Raw genomic sequence first — 13,031 nt, 5'->3', positions numbered from 1 at the left:
TACAAGGGCTGGCATCTGCACTTGCTTCTTCCTTCAAATAATAGGTGCCCCTCCTCTGATGATCATATTCTAGTCTTATAAAGAACCATCTAGTACTAAATATGGCATCTTCCTTTCTCTCCTATGTACTTCATCTCTCCTCTCACCTGTAGGCTTCCCACATGCATGTGAACCATCAATGATTTCATTCTCAAAAATTTCTTTTGACCTGTGTCTGCCCTCAAGCCACTACGTAGTTCATTTTCCTTGCTGTCACGTAAGGTACCTTATAGTTATCCATATTTGCAGTCTGAGTTTCTTTGCCTCTCAGTCTCCTCATTTAAACATAAACAAGTTATCTTTCTACCACTCCAAACAAATAGGTTTTGCTAAGGTCAACAGTAATCTACAACCAGATTCACTGAATGCACAGGTTTCAACCTTGCCCCTCCCTCTTCTCTCAGGAAACACCCTTCCCTTGCCTTCTGTCCTCATGTTTCCTGGTTTCCTACAACTCTTTCAGTTCTTCCCTACCCCTGTGTACTTTACTGGTTTTATTCCCTTCCCCAGCTAACAGTAAACGTTGCTTATGTTTTCATTTTGGGATTCTCAATCAAGACCCGCATTTGGCCATTTTCATTCATTCCAACAGCATCTTTTACCACCACATACTGATGACCTTGAGTTGGTACCTCTTGTCTATTGCAAATGCCTTCATACTTCTTTTATAGCCATGACCGCATCCACTTCTATTTCCTTTTCTGACTCTATGAACTACAACTTTGTTCTCTAGCAGTATAATGTTGTCAGTGCAAGAGTGCTGCATATAGATAATAGTTTGCTATCTTGACATTGGCCATTTTAGTTTTTATTCAGCGAAATATCCTTGAAATTTATTCAAGTTGCTCATTCCTTTTTAGTGATGAATGTATCTCATGATGTGCATGTGCAACAGTTTAAGAAGGTAACTGTACTGTTTACTGTTTTGGAGAATTACCAATAAAATAGATATATACACTGCTTATTACATGACTGTATTTCCAATTCTTATGATATAAGTCCCCAACCTTTCTAAAATAAAAGAATTATAACATGTTCTTTCTTTAGTTTGTTTTCCAAATGTCCTTAAAAAAAAAAAAAAAAAAAAAAAGAATCAAAGTCTTTAACATGGCGGCGACAAAGGACCTAAGGTCGTCAGGCCCTGGGTATATCTCCATCTGCAGACTGGGTTGTTTTCTTCTTCCAACTCTATTCAGGACCTGTAAACATGTTTCTCCCCCTGCCTGGACTCTTTCCCTAGTACCCAACCTCACTTCTTGCTTTATATTTCTAGATACTAGATCAAATGCCACTTCCTCAGAAAGGATTCTGGAAATTTCCATACTCATTTAGATGCTGCTCTTAGAGCATCTGGTGCTTCTCTCTTCTGATAGTAAGATTGAAAGTGTATGTTCTTTGTTTGACCATTTAATTATTATCCGCTTTATATCCCTCAGATTATAAGGTCCAGGAGTGACAATGTCTGTTTTCTTCACCATTATCTCTGTAACATTAGGAGACACTTGCCTGTGTTGAATGAATTTTGGCCTTGGATTTTAAGAACAGATGGTCCCAATTCAAGTTCTATCTCTAACACTTATTAAGTATTTGTGGAAAAATTAATCAAACTGGTAAATCTCAGTTTCCTCATTTGTACAATTATAGTAAGAGCATATCTTAATAGTGTACTTTTCTGAAGCAAGGCAGTGATTCAGTAAATACTGCTATAATTAGTTTAGGCAGAGATACAAGAATTGTATTTTTCTTCCAATAGGTTTTACTTAATCAACTTCATTTTTGCTTGCTTCCTTCAAGTTCTAACTGAAGCAATGTGGAGACTCTAAAAAGCTCTCAAAATATAGATCTTGGACAAACAGTAGAACCCCCGATTGTGACCCCAGGGGGTGTCCCATGAGACAAGTGGAACCTTGCTTGTCCTACTGTCTCCAGTCTCAGGCTTTTATCTTATTTACTTCTTCACGCTGTTGATTTCCAGGCTGTGGAGCTTGGGGTTGTAAGAATGTACCTTCTTTATACAAAGTTTCCAAATCACTTTTCTAATCCTGTCTTGCCTCTTTCTTACCTTATTTCTTATTCTGCCCCACAGAGATAAGATAGTCCTTGGTTTGCATCTCAAACCAGGTCCAATGGGACTATCAAACTGTGAATGGGCAGGATTGTAGTATCTTTCTTCTTTCTTTCTTACTTAGACTAGAGAAATTAGTGACCTGGCAAGGTGCTGTTCTTATCTTCATACATCTTCTCGTGTTTTTAAAAGTTTCAAGCGAAGGCATGAGAGTCACAGAGCTCAGTCTGACTTTACCATTATGTTACACCTTCCAACCAAGAGTTATAAAATTATTTTCTCAGTTATCATTTTATTATTTGAAATTTTATTTGTGTATTAATTAATGAATTTCTATTGTGCATGTGTATATGACGTGTGCATGTATATGATGTGCATGTGTGTGTGAGTGTGTGTGTGGGGGGGTCAGAGGACAACTATTTGGAGGAGGTTCTGTTCTTATGGCTGTATGTAGATTCTGGGGATTGAACGTGGGCAGCCAAGCTTGCTCTACTGATGCTTGTAGCTAGAGGGTTATCTCTCAGGCCTTTTATTTTCCTCTTCTAAGATCAAGTCTTAGATCTTGACCAAGGAAGTCCAGTGCTACTTAAGAACCACTTCAAGACCCCAACACTCAGATTATGGTTTTGCTTCAAATATCATAATCTTACTTTTTTCCTTTTTACATTTTATTCATTTTTCAAGATCCAGCTGAACCATATTTTACAAGAAAAATTTCAGCTGATGAGGCTCAATTTTGAGAATAAAGCCTATAGTGCTTTCTGAATTTATATCATTCCACTTGAAATTTAGTATTTATTGTCTTATGTGCATATAAAAATTACTCAACAGTTTAACTTCTTTTTTCAACTCAACCTCAAGTTCCCTTAGTACAAGCAAGCACAATAACTATGTATTGTAACTCCACTGTAGTGGCTATTCCTGGTTGTCAACTTGACTATATTTGAAATGAACAACAATCCAGAATTGGAAGGCTCACCAGTGAATCTAATCTGGAGGCTGGGAGATAGAAGTTTCTGATCTGGATCTTGGTATGGAGATCTTGAGACACAGTGGTGATTGAATCCAGAAGATTAAGACAGGGAGATCTCCGNGGAGATAGAAGTTTCTGATCTGGATCTTGGTATGGAGATCTTGAGACACAGTGGTGATTGAATCCAGAAGATTAAGACAGGGAGATCTCCGAGTCCAAGGTCATCTGGGATTAAAGGTGTGGTGGCACATACCTTTAATCTGGGCTACACCTTCTGCTGGGGACCATATAAGGACATTGGAAGAAGGGAGTCTAGCTTTCGCTCTTCTGCCTGCTTGCCGTGTGGGACTAAGCAACTGCTAGACCCTTGGACTTCCATTCATAGCCACTACTGAACCATTATTGGGAATTGGACTGCAGACTGTAAGTCATCAATAAATTCCTTTACTATATAGAGACTATCTATAAGTTCTGTGACTCTAGGGAACCCTGACTAATACATCCACTAAACATGAGTAGTCTCAAACAACAATGGCACATGCTTAGTATCTTGTAGGATGAATGTGGTTACGGCTGGCCTACTGACTAGGCTTTGACATGAAGGCCCAAGTCATAACTGATAGAGTTGGTAGGTAGTTTCTGAAAGAACTTATCAATGACCAAGGAAAGCAAAGATGAATCCAATTATGGCAGCCTAGTGCTATATACTAAGACCTTGTTCAGAGACCAAGAAACAATATGGGAGCTAAGGAACAGGAGAAGGAAAGAAAGGAAAGAAAATAATATAAAAATACTATAAGGCTAATGTCTCTGAACTGTGTATTAATCCTTCCCTGGTCTAGGCTTTCACATTAATAGTATACTCTTCCATTTATTTGTGTGAAAACAAAAAAGTAATACTTGGTCCAATGATCAAAAGGAAAAGAGAAATTCAAGCAGAGGAAGATAATGTTTCTGGTTGTTGTAGACTGGTGTGCAGTGTACTTTAGTTCTCAGAATTAGCCAAAAGATTAAAACACAAATAGCCACTACAATCTCAGGGTTGGGGTGAAGAGGAAGGGTCTTGAAAATGGTATCTGAGCAATGAAAGACACAGAATATTTTAAAGATCACTGAATTTAATTTATTCAACCTAAATGCATAAAAGTACAGGTGGGGACATTATTTATGCAGGTATATGCAAATCACTTTATAAAATAGGCAAAGCCCTTCTGCTTTTTATAAGTTGCCAAGGTGGTTCCTGATATTTTAAAAGCTATGCACCTTTAATGTAATTTCCTTAGAGCTGGAATCCCTTAAAGAGTCCGTCATTGTGGAGCAGGTTTGTTTTTACCCTCTCTCCTCTGGGACATTTTACAAGGCTCTCATAAGCATCACAGAGAGAGGTTTCCAGAGATGTGACTGGAAAAATCCCTTGGAAATTGCTGAGGAACAAGTCAGAGTGTTCAAACCAGAGAACATAGGCTTTGAAAACATGAACCCATCTGACCCCTTGAATGGAGTACAGTGAATTCCTGAGCTCTGAAACATGGGGCCCGGCTGTGCATGCCATATTGGTGCTATAAGACTGGCAGTAGGTTGGCTGTGGCATGGTCTATTTCAAACTCCTTCACAGTGCCCAGTGTTGCATGTTCCCAGATGACATTTGGTTGGCAGAAGCTGGGCCTCCAAAGCTGGCAGTCTGGAATGCAGCCCACTGTGTTTTGACAAACACATAATTGACCATCTGATCACCAGCCTACGTTCTGCACTCAGGTCACTGGGGGATCTGGGTTTGTAATAGGTCCCTACTCTTCATCGTGTGCATCTTCTCAAACCTTTCTAGAAAGCAGTATAGAGACAACTTAAACACGCCCACGCAGATACTCCAGTTTGCAAAGAGAACATGGTACGTGAGACACAAGCTGCTGAAATTCTCCTTTAAAATTGTCCTGGCAGCCCAGAGTGAATGAGAGAAAAGCACACTTATGGTGAACTCTAATTCAGAGAGAAGGAATGAATATACTGAATTGTTTCAACACCCGGCTGTGCATAAGTTTCAATTCAGTTCAATGGCTTGGAAATTTTGCTTAGAAAAAGGCAGCAATGGAAAAATGACAGGAAATCAGGAATTGATTGACTTTAGAGAGCCATTATTTAAAAGTGCTTTTGTCTCTTGTATTCTCTTTCCTCCTATCCCGTGCTCCCTCTGGGCAGAAGAACACTGTACATCCCAAGACTAGCAGGTAGCAGCTCAGTGTGATGCTAGACTGAGGCCTTCAGTGGAACTCCCATAAGGATGGGTTTGGCTTTAAGTTTATTACCACGGTAACACCAACCTTTCTCCTAAAGGGCAAGGCAAAGATGTGCTTGAGTTGTACAAATCTTAATGCCTGAGTCAGCACTTTGAAATGACCTCTTACCTCCACTCACTGCACAGTTCAGGTCTTAAGCAATTGCCTTAGGTTTCTTTAAAATATCTTCAGGGGTGTACAATCAAGTCTAAACTCCTTTGCTTGGCATCAGAGGCCCCTTTGACCTACTCCTGTCTATCACATGCTAGCACACTCAAGAACTCAGTAGCTAGATCTGGCTGTTGCTTGGTGCCTTCTCACTTTTAAATGCCCTTGTTTTCTCCGACAATGAACCCTTTTCTCTCTCTCCTCCTGTGCACACTTGGTAAACCCCTAGTCACTATTTTTACTTCCTGAGCCAGCTTGAACCTTCTATATGGGTAAGCATGTGGAGATACCTGCATTCCAGTGCTGGTCACAAAACAGCCTTTACACACAGGATCGTCGTCTCTAGAACACTGAGGGCTTCTTTCTTTCTCTTTTTGCATTGCTGTGGGGCAAGCCCAGGCCTGCTGCACTCCCGCTCCACTTCACTGAGCTACAAGTGTTCCAGCATGAGCTGTCCCCTCAACCCCAGACTGTGCCATTCTTAATGAAAGGTGGCATTTCTCATTTATCTTGGAGTTCCCAGAACTAAGCACTGTTATAGGCTTTCTATAAACGTTTGTTGACTGAAAACTAAATAAAGAACTGTGCATAATTAATCAAAACCAAGTCAAGCAGTAGCCGTAACTCTTAGAAGCATGGTAAGAGACTACTAGCAATCCAAGGAAAGTGGAAAATCCCAGCACTGAGGCATCTTCTGGGTTATCACAGGGGTTGGTGACTGGCTTGGGTGAGAGACAGCTGGGGCAGGGCAGGGCGGAGGCTGTGATGTAGCATCTTTTTAATAGAGAATGTCAGTAAGGGAATTCATTACCACCCTTCTCATGATTAACTTTTAATATTGTAAAGGACTGGCAAGAGAACATATCTGGGTCTGAATTTCAGAGAAGCCTCGCTGACAAGAACTGGGCTTCCCAAACAGGGCTAGTCTGTGTCATCTGCTTTGAGGCAGCGTGGTAGATTGTGGAGTTTTCCTTTCTGTTTCTGCCGACGAATAATGGGACAGAAAACTCTTACAGGAAATTGTGGCAGCTATTCAACTCCTATTTAAATCTGGGTCAATTCCAGATGCGGACACTGGATGCAGTGCCAAGGACAGAAGGTCAAACAGGCCGAGTCTTGCACCTGTCCAGAGGAGGTCACTGAGGAGGTGCTTGGGAAGGAGAGGCCCGGGAATAATGCTCTGGTTTGTTCCCAAGGAACCCTTCTTTTGCTGCTGCTGGGCCTCTAGAGCAGCACCCGGGAGCCATCAGCTGCGTCCATGGGAGCACTTGAGGACACGGGACTGTTACTGGCTCCGTCATCCTGCTGGCATAAAGGCAACTTGAGGATTTCTAACAAGTCAAGCAAGCAAGCATGAAGCTTGGCTGGGGTGGGACAAGGTCATGAGTACATGAATGGACTATCAGCTTGTTACATGGTTTTCTTTTCCCAGCCTTACTCTGCTTTAAAAAAATAAAAAATAAAAAAAATCCAGAAACTGCTCTGCTAATGTAGCACAGAATTAGCTTCACAATTTCCTATGAGGCCGACATGGACTTTCAATTAGAGGCCTCCCGACTTGATTTCTCCTAGGTGACACAGGTCTCCTATACAGTTTGTGTCTCACGCTTGCTCTAAAGCACTGACGTCATAATAGCTGAGCTAGGCGGGCAGGAGTTCATCCTGCTGACTCATCGTGGTGATGTGAGGATTAATGCCTTGTCTAACACTGAGCTATTATGCGAACTGTTTTTACACAAAAGAGCTGTTACAAAATGATTTGCCAGTCAGAGGACTAGAAATATGCAGTGCTAGGTAAGGAAGGGGAAGGGAAGGGTAGGAAGACACAGTGGTAACCATGAGCATGCACGCTGAATCCTCCAAAGCATTAGCTGACCCGCTATATCAACACTGAGAATGAACAGGGAATGAGACATCTTTAGCCTTAGCATCTTTCCCTGCATTCTCCTGTCTTAAATATGTCTGCTGCGGGCTTCTAGGACTGATAGTGAAAGCCACATACATGTGACATCAGAGACCTCCTCCTTTTGGTGCAGACCACCCAACAAAGGAGCCACCACAGACTCGGGGAGGTGGTCTGGAGGCAATGTGATTGAGGGACAAAGGGAGATGCAATGACCAGGACACCCACGGTTACTTAGGATATGAACTGACTGCCTGCCTCTGTAGGATTTCCAAGGTGGTGCCTTTTGGTAGTGACTTGATTATTTGGTTTCATTGCCCCAGAATCTCCTATAAGCAGTCCAGAATAATATTTATCCAAATCTGCTCAGTGCAGCCAGGTTTGGTCTTTAAATAATAAATGTTCTCTTTTTCATTTTAAATCAAGTTTTGTTTCCCCATTTCTTCTTTTTATTCCCCTAAAAAATTTCCTGTCTTCTCTGAAAAGAAATGGCACATTCTATAAACTTACAGGCACATGTGAATCCTGGATTTCTTTTATTTTTCTTCCTAGACTTTATAATTTTGCACAAATTTTTAGCCTATTTACTTTTCAGGCTTGTACTTCTTGGTAAAAGGATATTATAAATTTTGTCAATAAATGAAAGCTCTGATCTAGAAGTTAAAATTAAAAATGGTTGGACCTAGGGACGAGTGAATAACGGAAGAATAAATAATTGTCCATTGATTGACAGAGGAGCAAAGCCCAACTGTTGCTGAGATCTGGCTGTGGACTGTGAGCTTCCGTGCAGAGGAGCAGCGACTTTTGCAAATAGCAGCTGCAGCAAGGGAAAGGGCAGTCTTTTCAGAGGACAATGGCTGGGCTGCTGGCTCCCTCACACAGGGCAGCTCAGCAGTATACTACCCGACTTGGCTCCAAGCAGCAAAAGTGCTAAACATGGATGCTAGACACCACAGTAAAGTCAACTAGGAAATACGACACCTCTACTACTTTTTTTTTAAAGGTAAAGAAGTCACTTTTACTCACATGAAGAGCAGCAACAGGCACCAGACTGGTGGTCAAGGGACTGAAATTGAAGGAAAAGACAAAGAATTAAACACAAAATCTAATGCAGGGGTGGACCATAAAACCTTGAGATACTGATGGGACTCACTGCTCCCACATTTTGTCACCTGTGGCCACAAAATCATTAATGTCCAAATTCAGCAAGTTTCAAGAGCTGCAGCCTTGCTATGACTGAGGCCAGTGTATTCCTGTACAAAAAGGACCAAGACCTTTCTTGATGTCACTTGACCTCTATTAGGCAGCCTGTCTAGAGGGACGGATGGTCCTGTGCACTAAAGTAGTTACTAGCTATGCGTGTCTCCTTACATTCCTTAACTTTAATGAAAAGCTCTGTATTCAGATCTTCAGTTACACTAGCTACATTCCACGTGTGCAATGGCCATGCATAGCTTGCGATGACCTTAATGAACAGCATACAGAACATTTCTGTGATGAAGAGAGCTCTGTTTTTGATGGTGATATTGTGACAGGGTGATTGGAATGAAAACTTCTGCACTCAAACATGGCTCTAATGATGATGCTTTCAGGTTTGGGAAAGTTCACCATGATAGCTTCCTGTTCTATGTTTAAAAATCTAATAATTACCTCTTACAATCCTCAACCAACAAAACAAATAATCAGTTATTACTGGAAGGCTATCACAGTTTGATGGATACTCTTCTAGAAGAAGTTAAGATAACAGAATTCCTTTCACCAGGCCCCCATATCACATCAGATATACAATGCCACACTGTGGCCCCTGACAAGGTGATCTTAACCACGTCACATAAAGCCTCAAAAAGTATCAAGATGAGTTTATCAAAGGATATTACCTTGAAGGACCAGCTCACACTAAAAAGGGCCAAAGCTGAAAATTACATCCAGGAAGCCTCATTCTCTAGAAGGCTTTCTGGACAAATGCACCATGATAGAGGCTGCTCTGAAGAAATGTCTCCTCCTGTGTGGTCAGTGTGAAACCTGCCTGGGTACACGCAGTTGTGAATGATGATGGTCCCTGTGGGACAGGAAGAGTTCAAAAGAAAACCTGTGGCCTAGATCACAATACATACTGGTCTAAGAGACACTTGGGATCTCTTGTGCTTTAACTTATTTTTTTTTTTTTTCACAAAATTGATAGGGCTAATGAAAATCGGAGAAAAAGATACTTAGACTGTATAGGAATTATTGAAAGTATTTACAAATTGGAAATACAAACAAAAAGGGGCTAGTCTTCAAAGACTGTAGTTTTATCTACTCATGACTTCTCTATAAGTCAAGACACTAAATCACCGCACTAAATATATTTTTGCCATTTATCTCCCCCTCCCTCCTCTTCTTTCAATATTCTACCCCGCCCCCCACATTTTTCCCTCCCTCATTTTTAAGCATGATTTATATCTCAAGAAAGGAAAAGGGTAAACATGACTAGTGACTTTTCTGTAAAATATGCTAAATTACCACTTATCTATTGCATATTATAAACCAAATAAGACTCAAAAATAGATTATGATCTTTGAGAACTATATCAGGTGTTTATGTTATTATGCCTGCGCAGGCAACTTTTTTATATGGACTCCAAGGAGCACTTATTCACAAAATCAGAAAGTTATCAGGTTGACCAACACATGTGAAGACTAATAAACTATCTTTCCTGATGTAAAATGATACACAGGCTACCAATGATAAGAATCTAAGATAAAAAAAAAAATTTCAGTGCATGTTACACTTTAAGAAAAAAATGAAGTTAAATTATAAATTTGGGGGGATATAAATTTGTTCTAATATATTAATGAAAAACAAAAAATTCCAAATTTAATACTAATGTTAAAAATTTAATTTTATACTTCATGTAAAATTCATAAGTGTCCATAACTGTCAAAAGGTCCCTTCCTTCTTGATTGAATTGCAGTCTGCTATGTGATTTTACAAGATGTATTAATCTACATAGATTTACTTTTGCTTCGTTGAAAATGTTATGTAGTGTTATGTGCCCTTTCCATTCGAGTGATAGTCACCTTATATGTCTGTAAGTTGTTTTATTAATATGAAATGCAAAGAATTAAGTAGAGTAGTTTTGCACAGGATTTAAAACATTTGCATTGAATATTCCAGGTTCAACACACAAATATGTAGCAAAGGATATAAAACTGTAAAGGCCAAATAATTCAGGACATTAAAACCCAGCAGTGGGCATTCACACCAAGGGAGGGGTGGGAGGAGTAACGGGTAGCCAGGGCTAACCTTAGTTTTGTGATACCATAGTGCCAATCTCTAAGGACCTAATTGTAAATTTATTGTAACTGAAAAGGCTAATTCACTAACAAATTTGCATCATGTTCTGGGGCAGTGGTTTTCAGCATTTAGAGATGATGCAGGTTCTTCTTAGGAGAATCCTTTTCCCCAGAAAGCTCAAAACAAGTTTCAAGGAGTGTCTGGTTCCGAAGCAGCCCGCATGTATGACTCGCCTAGGCTGACTACCCATGACTTGGGGCTGGGGGATGAGTAAAGTCTCTTTGGTTTGTCTTCAGAAAGTTTAAGCCAAACAGAAGCTGAAGTCAGGAGTAAAGAAAATGTTAAAAATGTAAATGTAAAAAAGCTCTAAGTTGGTAAAGATGCATGACTAGAGATACAAGTTCTTTTAAAGTACCCTAGACCTTTATATTTTCCTCATTCATTGTTTTTTAGCACATGTTAATAATATAAAATAATGGGCTCTGTTATAATTTGTCTATGATGTATATAATGTACTTAGATCATTATCCACCCCTTATAATTCCTTTTAAAGTTAGAACAATGGGTAGAGGAGTATGGAGTGGAGAAATAGTAGCAACAGAAAGAGTTCCTAGCTCTGAGGACCTGCCATGGTTTCAGGCATCTGGTAAGGAAAGGTGTGTCAACCCAGGGATGTGTAAGAAGCAAGCTACATGAGGTACACGGAGGCGCCGACACTAAGACATGGCAGTTTTCCTGAAGGGCTGGTTTTCTTTGTGTGTAAATAATTTAAACTGTTCTTTGTACATGGATCCATTTCCCCATTAACTTTTTCTTGGATGTTTCAGAAGAAACAAAACAGATTCTCTTCTTGGCCTTGCATTTCTTCTAGTTCAGTAACACAAACAAGAATATACTGAGAAGTGACAAGAAAACAAGAATCCGTGTGTATTTTCAGGGGTCAGACCTGAGACCTCCATGAAATGTGCAATGTCCTGTCTGGGGCACACCGCAGTGTCCCAGGAGGCATACCGGGCCATTCTAACTTGAGGACTGCCAGAGGACAAGTGTGAGAGGCACTGTCAGAGCCAATCCCTGAACCCACACTACAGGGAAAAATACTGTTACCCTGCACTTACTAGAAGAAAGAGGAGATTTCAGGAATTAGAAACTTACCCCAAATCACACAGCCACTAGCCTCTGAGTGAGTCCGTACCATTCCAAAGTCCACATACTTCAACCACTAAATTATACTACCTTTAGGTGTTTCCCACTTGAAGTTTCCCCTTGAAATCTGGGCCCATTCAGGATTATGCAGGCTGGTTTAGGCTTCGCTTTGGAAGGAGATAGGTTTGGCTTGATTTGCATTCTAAATATTTCACAACGGTAAGGGAAAGCTATTATTATACCCATTTTATGGTGAGGAAACTGAGCTGCCTGCCAGCTGAGGTATCTGGCTGGGTTAAAAACAGAAGCCTGCCTGTTGGTCTTTGCTCTGAACTAACTCAAAGTTCAGGCTACCTGACTGGCCAAGCCAGCTTTTCTGCATGTGGATTAACACTAGGTGACAAAGAGTGCGAGGACAAACTTTGCTAAGAGGGAACAATAACAATTCAGTAAGGAAAGGAAAAAAAAATAAGTCATCATAACTCGCAAGTTTGGTTACTCTGAGGACTGTGAATAGAAAAGTGAGTGCTTATTCATCACAGCTGAATCAGAAAATTAGAATGTGTCATAGCACTGATGAGAGAGCTGAGGAATTCAGATGAACTCCGGTTCCAAGCTCCTCTTGCTTGCGAGGAGGGTAAAAGGTATGGCAGCTACGCAGGAGTGGCCTCTTAGGCAGGGCTTTAATCTTAGTCTTTCTAGAACTTAGTTGGGTTTGTATCTCTGTTTCATATGGGTAGGGACAATGCTTAAATGTTTGTTTAATGTTTAAATGTACATGTTTTAATATCTTTTAGTGTTGTCGAAATATAGTATTTAGTAATTGTATGTGGGAGTCTTCCCAAACACTAGGCTGATTTTTACTTTGACTTCCAGGATTTCCAAAGGCTGAGGAGCTATTGGAAATTTAGACACACGTGCCTCTCAGAATGAGTGCCAGCTCCACAGACTCCTGTCAATTGATACTCCATCTTTGCGTTGGATGCAAGACTTTTTTTATGTAACAGATTCAAGAAGTTTTATACTAGACTTAATGGCATTTCATGCACTCTGCATTTGTGAGTTTTTAATTCTCTAGTTTTTTTCTTTTTCTTTTCTTTTCTTTCTTTTTTTTTGGTTTTTCGAGACAGGGTTTCTCTGTATAGTCCTGACTGTCCTGGAACTCACTCTGTAGACCAGGCTGGCCTC

At 40.4% G+C, this 13,031-nt stretch overlaps 1 protein-coding gene across 29 annotated transcripts in view; it reads right to left on the bottom strand.

Annotated features, from left to right (window-relative positions):
• Zbtb20 (zinc finger and BTB domain containing 20) overlaps positions 1-13,031 on the bottom strand; it is a 726,359-nt gene that overhangs the window by 151,258 nt on the left and 562,070 nt on the right. For all 29 annotated transcript variants that reach the window (XM_029544669.1, XM_029544691.1, XM_029544687.1 and 26 more), the window contains one exon: positions 8,448-8,487. The gene's annotated coding sequence lies outside the window, so the exon portion shown is untranslated. The remainder of the gene's footprint in view (positions 1-8,447; positions 8,488-13,031) is intronic.

The sequence above is a fragment of the Mus pahari genome, chromosome 12 (genome assembly GCF_900095145.1).
Source record: "Mus pahari chromosome 12, PAHARI_EIJ_v1.1, whole genome shotgun sequence".
In the NCBI taxonomy this organism is placed as follows: Eukaryota; Metazoa; Chordata; class Mammalia; order Rodentia; family Muridae; genus Mus; species Mus pahari.
Note: the sequence above shows the minus strand (reverse complement) of the source record. Positions and strands in the feature narration are given on the sequence as shown.